This window comes from Neofelis nebulosa, chromosome 5 (assembly GCF_028018385.1).
Source record: "Neofelis nebulosa isolate mNeoNeb1 chromosome 5, mNeoNeb1.pri, whole genome shotgun sequence".
In the NCBI taxonomy this organism is placed as follows: Eukaryota; Metazoa; Chordata; class Mammalia; order Carnivora; family Felidae; genus Neofelis; species Neofelis nebulosa.
In genome coordinates this window covers 126,463,350-126,479,018 of record NC_080786.1, presented here as the reverse complement: position 1 = coordinate 126,479,018, position 15,669 = coordinate 126,463,350, and the positions used below count along the sequence as shown (strand labels likewise).

The window sequence follows — 15,669 nt, the reverse complement described above, 5'->3', positions numbered from 1 at the left end:
ACCCGCATACATTTGTGTCACAGAGTAATCCCATTTGATCACGTAACTCTTTCATCTAGCAGTTTGCATGTGCAGGTGGCTGAGGCCACCTTATTGCCTTCTTGCCACTTTGTATCACCCCAACACCAAGTCCTCCTGGGGGCTTTCAACTACCTCACTGCATCCAGTTATACAGTCATTTCCTTCCAAAACCTCCAGCCACCTCACCAGCTGTCTTAATCAGAAGCACAATACTCATTGCTAAGGTGTTGTTTTTTTCTTCATTGAATGTGTTTGTTGAATATAGTACATCCCATAGAGCAGATGCATTATATTTATGTTTGTTTTCCATGAAACCTCTTTTGGCTCATTGCCTTTCTCTTAATATTAACAGGCAGAGAGACTATTCTACTGTGTTGTGTTGAAAATTAACATTTAAAGGACACTGAGAAGCCGCATTGGAATGATATATCTTTTTCTTTTAATTTTTTAATGTTTATTTATTTTTGAGAGACAGAGAGAGAGACAGAGCACAAGCAGGGCAGGGGTGAGGGTAGGGGGCAGAGAGAGAGGGAGACACAGAATCAGAAGCAGGCTTCAAGCTCTGAACTGCCATCACAGAGCCCAACGCTGGTCTCGAACCCACAAACTGTGGGATCATGACCTGGGCCGAAGTCAGATGCGTAACCGACTGGGCCACCCACATGCCCCTGATAAATCTTTTTTTCTAAGGAGTGAGGGTATACAACCAAAAACAGGCTTAATAAATATTTGTCAAAATAATTTTTATGTGGTAAACTATGTATGACATAACATTTATTATTTTAATCTTTTAAAAGTGCACAATCTAGGGGCGCCTGGGTGGCTCAGTCGGTTAAGTGTCAGACTTCGGCTCAGGTCATGATCTCATGGTCTGTGAGTTCGAGCCCTGCGTCGGGCTCTGGGCTGATGGCTCGGAGCCTGGAGCCTGCTTCCGATTCTGTGTCTCCCTCTCTCTCTGCCCCTCCCCTGTTCATGCTCTGTCTCTCTCTGTCTCAAAAATAAATAAACGTTAAAAAAAAATTTTTAAAAAAAGTGCACAATCTAGTTACATTAAGTATATTCACATTGTTGTGTAACCATCACTAGTAACCATTTCCAGATCTCTTAAAACATCCTCAACTAAAAGTGTACACTCACTAAATAATAACCCCCATTACCTGCTCCCCTCGGCCTTGTTAACCTCCATTCTACTTATTGTCCATCTGAATTTGACTATTCTAGGCACCTCATATAAGTAGAATCATACAGTATTAATCCTCTTTTGTTTGACGTATGACACTTATGTCACTTAAGATGTTTTCAAGTTTGATCCATGTTGTACATGTATCAGAATTTCCTTTCTAAGGCTGAATAATAATTGTAGGTATAACAATATTTTGCTTATCATTTTATCCATTGATGGACACTTGCGTTGTTTCTAACTTTAGCAATTGTGAATAATGCTTCTATGAACGTGGAAGAAAAAAGTATCTATTCCAGTCTCCGCTTTCAGGTTTTTAGAGCGTACACCTAGAAGCAGAATTATTGGATCATATGACAATTTGGTTTAACTTTTCTAACTTTTTTGTTTCTAAATTTTTGAGGAACCACCACACCATTTTCCTCAGTGCTGCACCCCTGTATATTTCCACCATCAGTGCACAGTGGTTCCAATTTTTCCACATCCTCGCCAACACTTGGTATTCTCTAATTGTTTTTATAACAGCCATATTAGTGGGCATTAACATAAAACTCTATTGGATATTTGAGAAAGAGAGAGGGGATTTACCTCCACATGCGAAGGAACATAAATCTCAAGAGATGGACTTGTTAAAATTGGCTCAATCCTTTTTCTTCTATGCCTGTGTCCTTTTTTAAAATTTTTTTGAAATTTATTTATTTCATTTTTTTTAATGTATTGTCAAATTGGTTTCCATACAACACCCAGTGCTCATCCCAAAAGGTTCCCTCCTCAATACCTATCACCCACCCTCCCCTCCCTCCCACCCCCCATCGACCCTCAGTTTGTTCTCAGATTTTAAGAGTCTCTTATGCTTTGGCTCTCTCCCACTTTTTTAAAATTTTTTTAATGTTTTATTTATTTTTGAGACAGAGAGAGACAGAGCATGAGCAGGGGAGGGGCAGAGAGAGAGGGAGACACAGAATCCGAAGCAGGATCCAGCCTCTGATCTATCAGCACAGAGCCCAACGTGGGGCTTGAACTCGCAAACTGCAAGATCATGACCTGAGATGAAGTCAGACACTTAACTGACTGAGCCACCCAGGCACCCCTCTATGCCTGTGTCTTAAAAGATGGTGTTTCTTGTACTGCTATCTCAGGCAAATAAGTTTTGAGTAAGTATGTAAGGAAATCATCAAAGAATAACTTTAACTCTCCCTTTGGTTTCTTTGGTGTTTCATAGTGTCCTTCTTGGACACTTCTTGGACCTTCTTGGGCAGGCTGAGATCATCTGTTTCTTTCCACAAAATGCTAAAATCCATAAGGTTGCAAAATTATCTTTACCAACGTGATCGTGATCTATAATGCAATTCAGTGACAGCTGTCCATTGAAAATCAAAGACTATTTGTGTCTCCTTCATTCATTCACTCAATCATTCATTCATTCATTTGTTCCAAATGTTACCATGAGTTTATTCCTCCCAACACTGTCTAACATAAGTTTCTGAGACAATGGACTATTCTATATCTGCTCGATCCAATGTGTTAGCCATCAGCCGAATGTGGCTATTGCCTATATAAAATGTGACCATTTAAACTGAATATGTCACAAGATGAAAAGACACAGCATAGGGAATATATTCAATGATACTGTGATCGGAGGTTTAGACAGATACACTGAGAAATTATTCATCATCATCACCAGTTAGGCTGGTCATTAAAACTGACTGAGTGCTAAGTTCTACTAAAACACAAATGGAAGAGAGATGTGCTTCTAGAGGGAAAATTAGGAAATGCCTCAAAAATGAGGTAACAATTTAGATCTTGAAGGATGAATATGACTTCACTAGAGAGAGAAGGAGGATGATATTTTAAGACAGAACAAAAAAGGTAATTAGTTGGAAACAAAGTGGTTGTTGAGGGATGGTGAGGTGTGCGGTATCATGAAAGAGACACTATGTCTAAGAGAGAAGTGAGAGAAAATGGAAAGAAGTTAGAGCAGCAGGCCAAAATCTGAGTGTGAAGGTCAGTGTGCTGAAAAATTCCGGCTGGAAAGCAAATAAAATGACAGTAAAAGGAGTGGGTAAGAAAAGGTACACAGGGAGTTTGTCCTTTTTTAAGATCGTGCCTTTCCTTGATCCAAGTTATGACAAAAAGCATTAATTGTAAGGAATTGGAATTAAAGGCCTGGGTGTCATTTGTATTCGGTACAGAGGTTTTTCTTCAAAATTTTTACTTTTTTTTTTTCCAGAAAAGATTATAAATAGAAGATTCTTTCATTTGAATGGAGCTTCCTTAAAAAGTTAAAAACAGAACTACCCTACAACCCCACTACTAGGTATTTATCCAAAGGATACAAAAATACTGATGAGAAGGGGCACATGCACCCCAATGTTTCTAGTAGCATTACCAAAAACAGCCAAATTATGGAAAGAGCCTAAATGTCCATCGACTGATGAATGGATAAAGAAGATGTGGTGTATACACACACACACACACACACATACATATATATATATATATATATATAATGGGATATTACTCAGCCATCAAAAAGAATGAACTCCAGGGGTGCCTGGGTGGCTCAGTCCGTTGGGTGTCTGGCTTTAGCTTGGGTCATGATCTCTCAGTTCGTGAGTTCGAGTCCCACGTCGGGTTCTGTCCTGACAGCTCGGAGCCTGGAGCCTGCATTGGATTCTGTGTCTCCCTCTCTCCTGCCCCTCCCCTGCTTGTACTCTGTCTCTCTCTCTCAAAAATAAACAAACATTTAAAAAATTAAAAGAAAAGAATGAACTGTAGCAACAACACGGATGGAACTAGAGTGTATTATGCTAAGCGAAATAAGTCAGAAAAAGACAAATACCATATCATTTCACTCATATGTAGAATTTAAGAAACAAAACAGATGAACATAGGGGAAGGGAAGGAAAAATAAAATACGGCAAAAACAGAGAGGGAGGCAAATCATAAAAGATTCTTAATTCTAGAGAACAAACTGAGAGGGTTGCTAGAGGGGAGGTGGGTGGGGGTCAGGCTAAATGGGTGATGGGCATTAAGGAGGCCACTTGTTGGGATGAGCACTGTGTGTTTGTTATACGTAAGTGATGAATCCACTAAAACCTACTCCTGAAACTAATGCTACACTATATGTTAACTAGCTTGAATTTAAATAAAATATTGGGAGAAAAATAAAAGATACTTTCGTTTGCCAAACCAGACCATTCTTAAACTCTTCTAAATTAATACCCAATATTTAAATAATCCAAGACTTGGCTTATGCCAACCATGCTTGTTTGTTGTTCACTATATAATAAAAAGCAAATTTTTACAGAAATTGTCCATGACTATATATAAGCAGGTGAAGTGGCTTTCCAGGATAAAATGTAATATAATATGAACAGTGCACTGCATTAATTTTCTTTCTAACCTTTTTGCAATTGTATTAACGTTTTGGAGTGCTTATTTGAGGGATATGCATTGATCAGAAGCTACTGGTTGTTGTGCTAAAATGTTGTTCCTCCTCTGGGTTATAATTCACCTGTCAAGTGGTCAATCATTCTTCATTCTTAGAGTGAGTGATGATTCTTCCTTTGATCTACTTTGCTAGAGTCTTATAAATAAGGAAAGTGTGTCTCTGGGATATTCATTAATATTCTCTGTAAAGAATTTCAACTGAAGTAAATTCTGCTAGGCATGGCTAAAGGACTCATTACGCATGAACAATTCACAAACCGTTTAAAGAGATTATACAGTTTGTCATAAAAAGCACTGCGCTTTAATTCTAACTGAATATAAACCTATTGGGGTTGAAATCTTAATTAATGCTTTTCACTCTGGTTCATTAACATTGTGATGGTTCAGTGAGATAATGGTCCACATCCCAACCTGGCAGACAATGACCAGAAAAATGTGTTTCAAATGAGGGCAGATGCCAAGTAGCCTTAGAGGCAAAAAAGCAATCCAAACATGTATGGAATATTTATATGTGACAACCATATTTCTCAGCACATGAACACTAAAATCAGTTCTAGGTAGATCAAAGAACTGAATATGAAAAGCAAAATATAAAAACTTAAAATATACATGAGAATATTTTATTAATTCACCATGAGGAATGGTTTCTAAAACAAGACATGAAAAAGAGAAAACCTTGTATAAAAAAGTTTTACAACTTTTAAGGAATCAAAATATACTTAAAAAATAAGAAACACTAAAACAAAATAGGAAAGATAAGAAGATGCAGCCTAGGGAAAATCTTTCAATGTATATACCAAAATGAGTTAGGATATAGGGTATATAAAGAATTTCTATAGATCTATAAGAAAAAAGGTAAATGTCTCATTAAAAAAATTAGGTGAAATATATTTTTAAGCAATTCACAGTACAGGAAACCTGAATTCTCAATGAAAAGATATTCATGGCACATACAATCAGAAAAGAAAAATTAAAAACATTCAATTGGTAAAATTAAAAAACTGACAGTATTAAATGTCGACAAGGATAGATAGAAGAGTAGCTCTTGTGAATGTGCTTGGAAACTAAACGCTGCAAGTGCTGTGTGGGATTTGGGCGGTATCTGAAAAAAGGAAATAAGGGAAGTCCACATAATCACACAATTTCACTCCTAGGCATATACCTTAAAAAGTACTGGATATGTTCCCAGTGATGCATCCACAGACACATAAAAAAAAAATCATTGCTACACTGTTATTAAGAGAAATTTGAAATGCCTAATTGTGGTAGATTTATACAATGGAATACTATACAGCAAGGAAAATGAATGAAGTTTCCCTGCACTGACTTGAATAAATCACAGAAATAGATATTCCTGAGAATGCACATACTATGTTAACAATTTATGTAAATCATATACTCACTTAATACACTGCTGTATATGATTGAGGGGTGTACATATATATGGTAACATCAGGAGTTAAAATAACAAATTTAAAATACAAGTTACCTCTTGGAAGGAGATGTAATCTGTGCACAGATGGCTTAAATTTTGTTAATCTGGGTGGTAATTTACAGACATTTGTTTCACTATTTTCTCCATTTTTTGCCAAGTGAACAAATCATAATATTACAAAGTCAGAGTCAGGAAAGTTCCAAATCCTCTGCACAGTAGCATGTTAAGTCTACAGGTCATCTTTTTAGGTGATTATTCAAACTCTGCTCTTGACAAGTATGCCTTTCTGATGCAGGAGCCTCTTGCTCCACTGAAAATGCATCACATGATCTAATATCCTATACTCTGTGATCAAATGTTTCTTTGAAGCACAGTAATCCAAGAAGACAAGCCCATACTTCTCAGTGAGATCTAAAAAGCTATGCTGATGGCTCTTACCCCAAAGTTCGAAATTAAGCACCAAATTGACCAAGCTGAGATGGGGAATGATTGTTGTGATAAAGGCCTTGTGCCTAGTGACACCTGAAATGCTTCTTAAAATGTGGATTCCAGAGTGCCATCCCCACATATTTTAATGTATTAAATGTGATGGTAGGTCCAGGGAGTGGTATTTTTGTTATTTTTCTTGATTAAGAAGTTTCCTTGGTTCAATGGCCAAAGTTTGGAAAATAATGCTTCAAGGAATTCAGTCTCTTGATTAAAATGAATAAATAAATGCAATAGAATTTCAGGGATGTTATTAAGAAATAATTAGAAACAGACATATTTAAATCTATTTGCTTAACATGGAGGTATTCACAGACGGGTCACACTTGTTTTGTGTTGACGAAGTCCATTCAAGGATCAAGAAATTGAGAACCATTATGAGAAGAATTTCTAACAAACAAAAGCAGAGAGAAATGAAATATCCTCAGTATCTGAGAAAATGTGAGTAGATTTTCATAGTAACTGATAAAGCTTAAGACTGAAGACAGGAATTCTGAATCCAAATGTTAAAGCACCTTGAATGACATGATAAAGAGCCTGGGCTTCATCATTTGTGCTCTAGAAAGATGACTTTTGCAGATATGATGCATGTGGATTTAAGTAGGGCAAAAATGGAGGTTGTATGTATAGGAGGCTGATCCCAAGAGGTAAAAGGTGGGAACTGGGGGTAAGCCTGTCTGTGGAGAAAATGGCTAGGTCAAGAAAAATGAAAGCATCATTATATATCTATATGCATATATGTATATATATATATATATATGTATATATACACACACACACACATACATATATATATACACACACATACATATATACATATTCATATGAATATGTATGAATATTCATATGAACATATATGAATATATATATTTATATATATGTATATATTCATTCATAGCTTTAATGTAGTGGATGAGGTAGAGGGACATGTCCTAGGTGATTCCGTCTGGATGCATGATGGACTACTTATGACTCAGGAGAGCAATCATGGCAGGAGGAATGATACGTGTAGCTCTGAATAATTTCTTTCACTGTATTTTCCTTTCAAATTTTTGCGATACATCTCTAGGTGGACATACTGGGTAGATTTTTGCAAATACAAGTGTGGCGATCAGGAGCAATGCAGGGACGAGAGATCTAAAATTTGGATTTCACTATTGAAACTGTAGAAATACATCATACCATCTGGCGTGACTGAAGAGCATGAGCCGTCAATAAGGGCTAAGTGCAGAACTATAATGAACGAATCGAAAACTGTATCAAGGGGCGCCTGGGTGGCTCAGTCGGTTAAGCGTCCGACTTCAGCTCAGGTCACGATCTCGCGGTCGGTGAGTTCGAGCCCCGCGTCGGGCTCTGGGCTGATGGCTCAGAGCCTGGAGCCTGCTTCAGATTCTGTGTCTCCCTCTCTCTCTGCCCCTCCCCCACTCGTGCTCTGTCTCTCTCTGTCTCAAAAATAAATAAACATTAAAAAAAAGAAAAAAAAGAAAAAAAGAAAACTGTATCAAGCAGATCATTTATGTAAAAATATACAATATAGAATGAATGCTCCAGAAATGTTAGCTCACTCCTCCTAACTCCAAATAAAGACCAAACTAAATGGTAGAAACTGTAATTTATTGAAAATTTCAGAGGTGTATAAAAACTATAAGGGTTGGAATAGTTTGAACTCATGCTGGAGGAGGAACATGAACCACTCTAAACAAATGAGCAGGATTTGGCTAAGTAAAGGTGAGAAACTTACAGATCAGAGAAGCCATGTGTGCAGAAATGTGAAGGCGGGAGTGTACAATTTGTCTCTCAGAGTGACCTAATGTACTCTTCAAGACTCTTTGACCATATTTGTGCAAATTTCAGATGATGAAGATCCTAATTTTCATGCTGCTTCTCTAACTTCCAAAGACGATGATACAGTTGGGTGGTGGTGAGAGGCAGGCTTTCTTACTAAAGAAGTTTTTCACTGGCCAAGACACCCCTGGAAACTCACTGTTCATCAAAGATTGGTCTGGGGGAGGTGCAAAGAATGGTTTGGACATGAAAAGGACATTTAAGAGATTAAACAATTGTGAGCGCTGAAACAAAATTTTAAAATACTGAAACTTCTAGAGCACCTGGGTGGCTCAGTCAGTTAAGCAGCCAACTCTTGATTTCGGCTCAGGTCACAATTTCAGTTTGTGAGTTTGAGCCCTTCACCAGGCTCTGCACTGTGAGAGCTTCAGATCCTTGGTCTCCCTCTCTCTGCCCCTGCCCCTCCTTCTTCTCTCTCAAAAATAAATAAGCGCTAAAATTAAAAAAAAATAAAAATAAAACTTCTTATTTAAATATGAGGGCAAAATACATTTCCACAGTATACTGGAAAAGTATGTACTCTGTCATGAGCAAGAACTTGTTTTCAGTTGTGGTTCTTCCCCTTTTTGCTGAAGGGCTGTGCATATTTTGCTTAACTTCTCTGAGCTTCAGCTTTTTCATATATTAAAGATCTCTAGGGGTGCCTGGGTGGCTGGGTCAGTTAAGCATCCGACTCTTGATCTCAGCTCAGGTCTCAATCTCAGTGTCATGAGTTCAAGCCTCATGTTGGGCTCTGCACTGGTGTGAAGTCTACTTTTAAAAATAAATAAATAAACAAATCTCTAATAAAGTCTTACCTCAAAAGGATGATGTGAAAATAGAATGAAATATCTATTGCAGGTAAGATGCCTAATATTGTGTCTACAGTTTCCTCTTATATGGTCTTGGATAAGGCAGAAATTCTTGTAGCACCTCTGGTTCCTATAGCATTAGGAGAAACAGCTGGTCCATATAGCACTAATATATTTTAGATATAAATATGAATGTATTAACAATAATATTACTCACTACAACAGCAAGTTTACATGGATAAATTATTATGTGACCAGGTGATAATTCTAGCCTATTATGTGTTATTGTGATTATGTTTCTGAACTCAGAGATCTGAAAGAGAAAGAGAGAGAAAGAGAGATGAGAGAAAGATGAGAGAGAGAGAAAGACATCAGTTGAGCTTTCTGGATGATAAGGAGGAACTCATTCTTTCATGGATTGAATGGAACCTCACCTCAAGTTACATTTCAAATGGTGCATTGCACCTGCTCATTCATCAAGCTGCCAAAGGCTTGCTTGGCTGCCCCGGTTTTTGTTTTGTTTTGTTTTTTTCTTTTAAAATTCACATCCTTGCACTGTCTTGAGTTATTTACCTTCATAATGAAAGTAACATAGTAAACCTTGTTTAAATAAAAAATAGCTCCTAATATATCAAGTGTAGATGGATCTCACCAAAAGGTGAGATCTCACAGCTTACAACATTAGTTTCCAAATATTGCAAGCAACTCTATAGCTCCCTTTCCTGTCTGACCAATGTTATTTTGTAACTGAATTGATTCCATTATGTCTTAAAATAAAAACAATTATACAGACCAATATAAGTCTCATTGGGGAGCTATCAGGATATTTTCCTTTATTCTGTGCAAAACAGAGTAAGAGAAAGCCAGCTTTAAACCTACGGGACTCCAGGGGCAGCTGTTCAGTGTCTGCCCTCCTCCCATACCCAGCACACTGCCATACCACTAGAAATCACTAACCATTTGCAAGATACAACCTAGAAGATGGTAACACTATTCAAGGACTGGGGAAGGAAAAAAGGGAAGGAAAAGGAAGTACGCCGTAAAACACAGCAAACATGTGATTAACAGCTATTTTCTGAAGCAAGCCTTCATGGGGGATCTGGAGCTGTGTCACTGTGTTTCAATTCTGCAGATCACACAGGGCTAAATTGGAAGACGCATGCAGGAAGATATGTGGAGAAGGATTAAAGGAAGTCCAAAATCCATGCTAAGGATATGAGGTGAATATCCTCACTCCTTACACACTCCTCAGCTTTACCCTCCCCTTCCATGGGAGGAGGATAGATTACTAAGACACAGAAAAGTCCTCGGAACAACTCCGTATTTGTAATTAGTTGCTGCTGTTGTTTTTGATAGGTATTCCCCCCCCCCCTTCTTTGAAAGAAAAGGGAGGAGTTGACAGAACACCCACTCACCCTTTAATAAATCCCTTTAATGAAACCAACATGCTGCATGCCTTTAAAAAAGCTTTCAAAAAATAGAGAAGGGATGTAGGTCTTGGAGTGGGAAACTGAGTCTCTCAAAATAATACGTCTGAGGAGCATACAGGCTTGGGCTTGAAAGCCTAGCTTCCACACTTCTAGTTGGCCTCCTAATAGATTCTCAAAGTATTTTCTATTCAGTATCACACCCCTAGTTCCCAAACAACCATAATGCAGAGGACAGATGGAAAGTGGGGGAAAGAATGCAATGATATTGCCCTCCCCCACCCCAACATGTGCTCAAAGAAGTGTATTTCCTCTGAAAGTTTCCCTTCAAGCAGCGAACACCCCCTGTGGACCATTCCGTAGAATCCTTTATCTCTGCCCCTTCCTCCAAATGCTCGGGGGATTTGACCCACCTCCAAATTACACAATCCCCCACCTCTACTTGAAATACACAAACCATTTCTTCACAGGCCTTTGTAACACACAGCCTGATAAAATCACTTAAAAAGAAACAGGCAGATGACCCAGAGGAGTTAGCAAGGTCAGGGCACTCCCCGGTGAGGGCGTGAAAAGGTGGGAGGTGCTGAGGTCAGGGTTAAATGACACTGCGAAATGAAGGCCCCTGCCCTGCAGTCTCCTTCCTTCATCTATAGAAGGAGTCTCCGGTGAGCTCCTGCGTCTGGAAGCCTGCCCCTTCGGAGCCACCGAAGAGGCCATGGAAGCGTATTTCAAAAGCCGCATCTAAAGCAGCCCACTTTAAAGCGCCAAGAAAAGCCTGGCCGATGACCAGAATTGCCCCAAATCACTTGCTGCCATTCTCTTGCAGCCTCATCAGCGCTTCCCTTCTTTCCTCCGCATCTCCTTCCCCTTTGGAGTGCAGGTGCTCTAGGACGTTTGGGGTGCGCCCCAGGCGTTTTCAGGTGGCGGGAGCAGCTCTGAACCAAGGCCAGAATCGGATGCCTCAGCGTTCCGTCTCCCCACCCCACTGTCTGCCGGCCTCTCAGCGGCCCCTCAAGGCATAACCTGGGACCTCTGCGGCCCTGGGTGCGCTTCCTGCGCGGGGCCCTGGGGATCTCCGGGCGCGTGGCCGCGGGACGCCAGCGGCCTCCGCAGCGCTGCAGCCTCCGCCGAGCCGCAGCAGGGGCTGCGGCAGCCGGACTGCCACGCCGCGCTCCCCGCTCCGCCCGCCCGCGGGGCTCTGCCCGCCTCTCCCCTTTGTGTCCGCAGCGCTGCGGGGCTGAGCCGAGCGAGCCGCTGCGCCCGCGCCAATCCCGAGCCCCGGGCAGGCGGAGCGCGGAGGGGAAGAGGGGGCAGGGAGAAGGAGCGAGAAGGGCCCCCAGAAGGGCACAGCGCTTCATCAATAATGCAGAGGCGTCTGGACCTCCCTGCAATACGTTTTCCAGCTAAACGCCACCAACTGGAGCGCTTCCTGGCACGTCCCACGCGTGTGGTTTTTGTGTGTGAAAAATGGGACGCACCTTGTTCATTCATCCATCCTCTCTCTCTTCCTCTCTCCCTCAAGATAAAGTCCCCCCGTCTTAGCTGTAAACCGCCACCCTTCTCCCGATCAGTACTACACGTCCGGGCAAAAGCTGCAGGTTGGAAACGCAGGTCCTGAAAGACTTCACTGCCTACATATCAGTAAGAGTTCATCAGAATTCATCTAGTAACGCGTGTTTGCAAGCCCTCGTTCTCATCTTTGTTAGAGAATGCATTCAAAGTTTGGAAGCTCAGGTGGCCTTGGAGCTGCTGGTTTCTGCGCCTCAGTCCACATTTATAACCACAGTACGTTCAGAGACACCGAGATTCTGCGGGGAAGTTGCCCAGCACCAGCCCCGCAGGCCCCTGATGCTCCGCGCATCCTTGGAAGCAGTTCCCCTGAGCGTCCCCAGGAAGCCCAAATGCGGCACAGAACCTCCTCAAACAAGGGTTAACCCAGCCACACACACCAGACAAAAATCCCGAAACTTCTTTGTGAAGCAGGGATAGCCCACCCGGAACGGACACTCAGAACAACTTGCAAGGAAAAACAACAAAACAAAGCAAAGCAAACATCGCACCCCTTGCAGGGAAACTTGTTGAATCCCGCCCGAGCGTTCGGCTGCAATTTCCGATTTAGCCTGAAGGTTTTTGATTCCACCCCCCCAAATACCCTAGTGCACCAGTCACAATTTCTGGACAAACTGCACAGTCCTGTCCGCACCCATTCTGCACTCCAGCAACCACCGATGGAAAACCGAGTGTGTCCCTTTTGCCAATTCTAAAGCCGGCTGTCACTTCCTTTGCAATCGTTCGGGAGACTCACCCTTCGATAAGACTCTGTTCAGAAATCTAGCTGCTCCGCGGTGCAGGCGCAGCCCTCCAACTTTGCCGTGCACGGAGACCTTCCCGAGTTTAAAGCGAGCAAAAGCTGCCTGGGACTTTTTAATGTGAGAGTGGGGAAATTAGGGGGAGAGTAAAGTCGGGTTTCTTCTCGGTATCAGCACCCTGGAAAAATCCAATCCTTCTTCAGTAGAGAATTCTTTGAAACCCGTTATCTGTATTACTATTAATGCGCAGAGCAGACGGCATAGCATGCAAATAGGTCCAAGTGTGCGCTTCTATTGGTGGCTGCGGAGGCCCCTGGGTCCTACTGCATCCGGCTCGAAAGTACACAGCAACACTACGCACGCAGCTTTGGAGGCGCGGAGGGGAAAATGGATTTAATTGATTCGTTACCTCTGGTATTGTAATGCCTGCTGCGATGTTTAACCGAGGGGGGGGGGACCCTCACATTTAAACTCCTGTCATGTGATCTATCATTTCATATTTGCTTTTAATTGTCTGTGTAGAGTGGCTTTGAAAATACAAAGGGTTTTAAAAGAACATTTTCTGAGGAAAATTCACAGAGACTTTTGGCAGAAAAAGCCTCTTTTCTGCTATTATGCGTTATTCGGATATAAATCCAGGAAGTGTTTATAGAGTCAGATGCTTCTGCACTTGACTTATTTAAAATAACAATTTTATTCCTGAAGATGCATGCCTATTCCAAATAAAATAACTTATTAAAAGGGTAGAAGCTAAAATATGAATGTGCTGATTATAAAACATGGGATATAGTCTTTAAATGGTACTGAAAACGCATCAGTGATAATGCCATGGGCATCATTTTACAGAATAAATTCAGAAATATTTTATTTGTGAATATTCACACGGAAATATAAGTCAACGAAAAGATGTTGATAATGTCGCAAGATTTCAAGCACTTACTAGTAATTACCACATTTTCTTTTCACAGTATCTTTTTTAGCAAGCCCAATACTAATGCAAACAGACACAAGGTTTAAAGTGAGGCAGGCCTGTGATGACCGGTGATTTGAAATACTGCAACATTGTGGAAAAACATTTCAGCACCTCCCCATTAAAGGTATCTACCTTAAAAGTTAGAATATTAATAGCTCAGTCTTTACATGTGAGCTTAAAGCCTTTGAGCATGGTTTCCCCTATACCTTTAATTTTGTGGAGGAAAAGAGAAATTCTCATATAAACTGAAATGACACAGTCTCCACCAAGTTCCATCTAAGATATTTGCTGCTATTGCATCTTGGGAAATAACATGATTTTTTGGTGTGTGTTTGAGATGTAAATAGTAATGTGAATTTAATTAGAAAATTATCATGGGTATAATTTATAGCTGAATGCTAAGTGATACACCGAGTCAGGTCAGCAACAACCAACTCATAAATTCACCATCCATGTGTACAGTAAATAAACGAAAACACTAAAGGCAAAAATACAACAGAATTGAGGTCCCATTCCAAATCTAAGTGTAGCATTTGAATTTATGTAGTGTGTGTTACAATCCTTCTTCATTTCCATGACTCCTTCCCCTTCCAGCCCCTTCCCTTCCCCCATCAGTAACCCTTGACAACAGAAGTGTTACTTTGAGTCCAGGTTGCCTTTGCTGCTTTCCAGACCTAACTTAGAGATTACATTCTTGTAAGATACAGACTTAACTCTTACAGGACTGGGGTGTAAAAGAAGAAGAGTTGCCTTCAGGGTTAGAAAATCCAGTATTCTTATGTGTGTTTCAAAAATTTTCACCAAATGTATATCTTTGAAACGCCCATGACCACTAATTTGGAGTGAAAAGACATGATCAATTGTCATTACAGCAGAGTCAATTTGCTCCATTTCTCCACTGCTATTGTGTTTCTGGAACAGCCTTTTGGAATGTCTTTTATTCAGAGTGATTACAATCACTTTAGGCTAGGTTCAGAATTTTTCCAATTACAATAAAGTTAACATAAAAGTATCAAGATATTATTATATTCAGTGTAAGACTATGAAGGACTCATTGTAAAAGGAAAAAAAAAATAGAAGCTGTGATTTGGTATAGTGAGGAAAGGATAATGACCATGCAAAGTTGAATGGAGAAGACTGATAATTCAATTCTTTTTCAAACAAGTGTATTATTGGTCTTTCAGCTTCCTGCTACAAGAACACTTGACAAAATAATCATTTGCAGTCTAAGTGCAAAGTGAAAGTTGTGCATTTAATGAATATCTTTTTAGAGCTGAGAGAAGATGTGATTTTTTTTCAGGCAGAGTTTGTATAAAATTAATGCAATTTATCTATGACATAATTTAATAGAGAATTTGAATAGTGGACAAATATGATAGTGAACAAATAAAAATAAGTAAAAGCCAGCCTATTAACACATTTAGTATATGCTTGTTTGATCAATTTCACTCACTTTCTGCATTAAAGGCCAAAGCAAACATACACCAAGCCAATTAGAATCATAAATTCAACTTATTCAGTTTTCAAGAAAAAATATATTCCATATCTCTTCAATGAGCTACTTGTGTTTATGCAAATTATGTTCATATATTAGGAGATATATAATATATGATGTATATTATATATACATACTTATAATATTTAAAGTGTTTTACTTAGACACAGGGGTAAAAATATTATAAATGAGAATATTAATATCATAATAGTTTTTCATTATTCCGAAATCTGTAGAAGTATCCTTCATCCATT

General features: G+C 39.9%; 1 protein-coding gene across 1 annotated transcript in view; it reads right to left on the bottom strand.

Annotated features, from left to right (window-relative positions):
* The window catches only part of ROBO1 (roundabout guidance receptor 1), a 1,142,978-nt gene extending 1,129,921 nt beyond the window's left edge, over positions 1–13,057 (bottom strand). The window contains exon 1 of the mRNA XM_058731718.1: positions 12,944–13,057. The gene's annotated coding sequence lies outside the window, so the exon portion shown is untranslated. The remainder of the gene's footprint in view (positions 1–12,943) is intronic.
* Between the last annotated feature and the right edge of the window lie 2,612 nt (positions 13,058–15,669).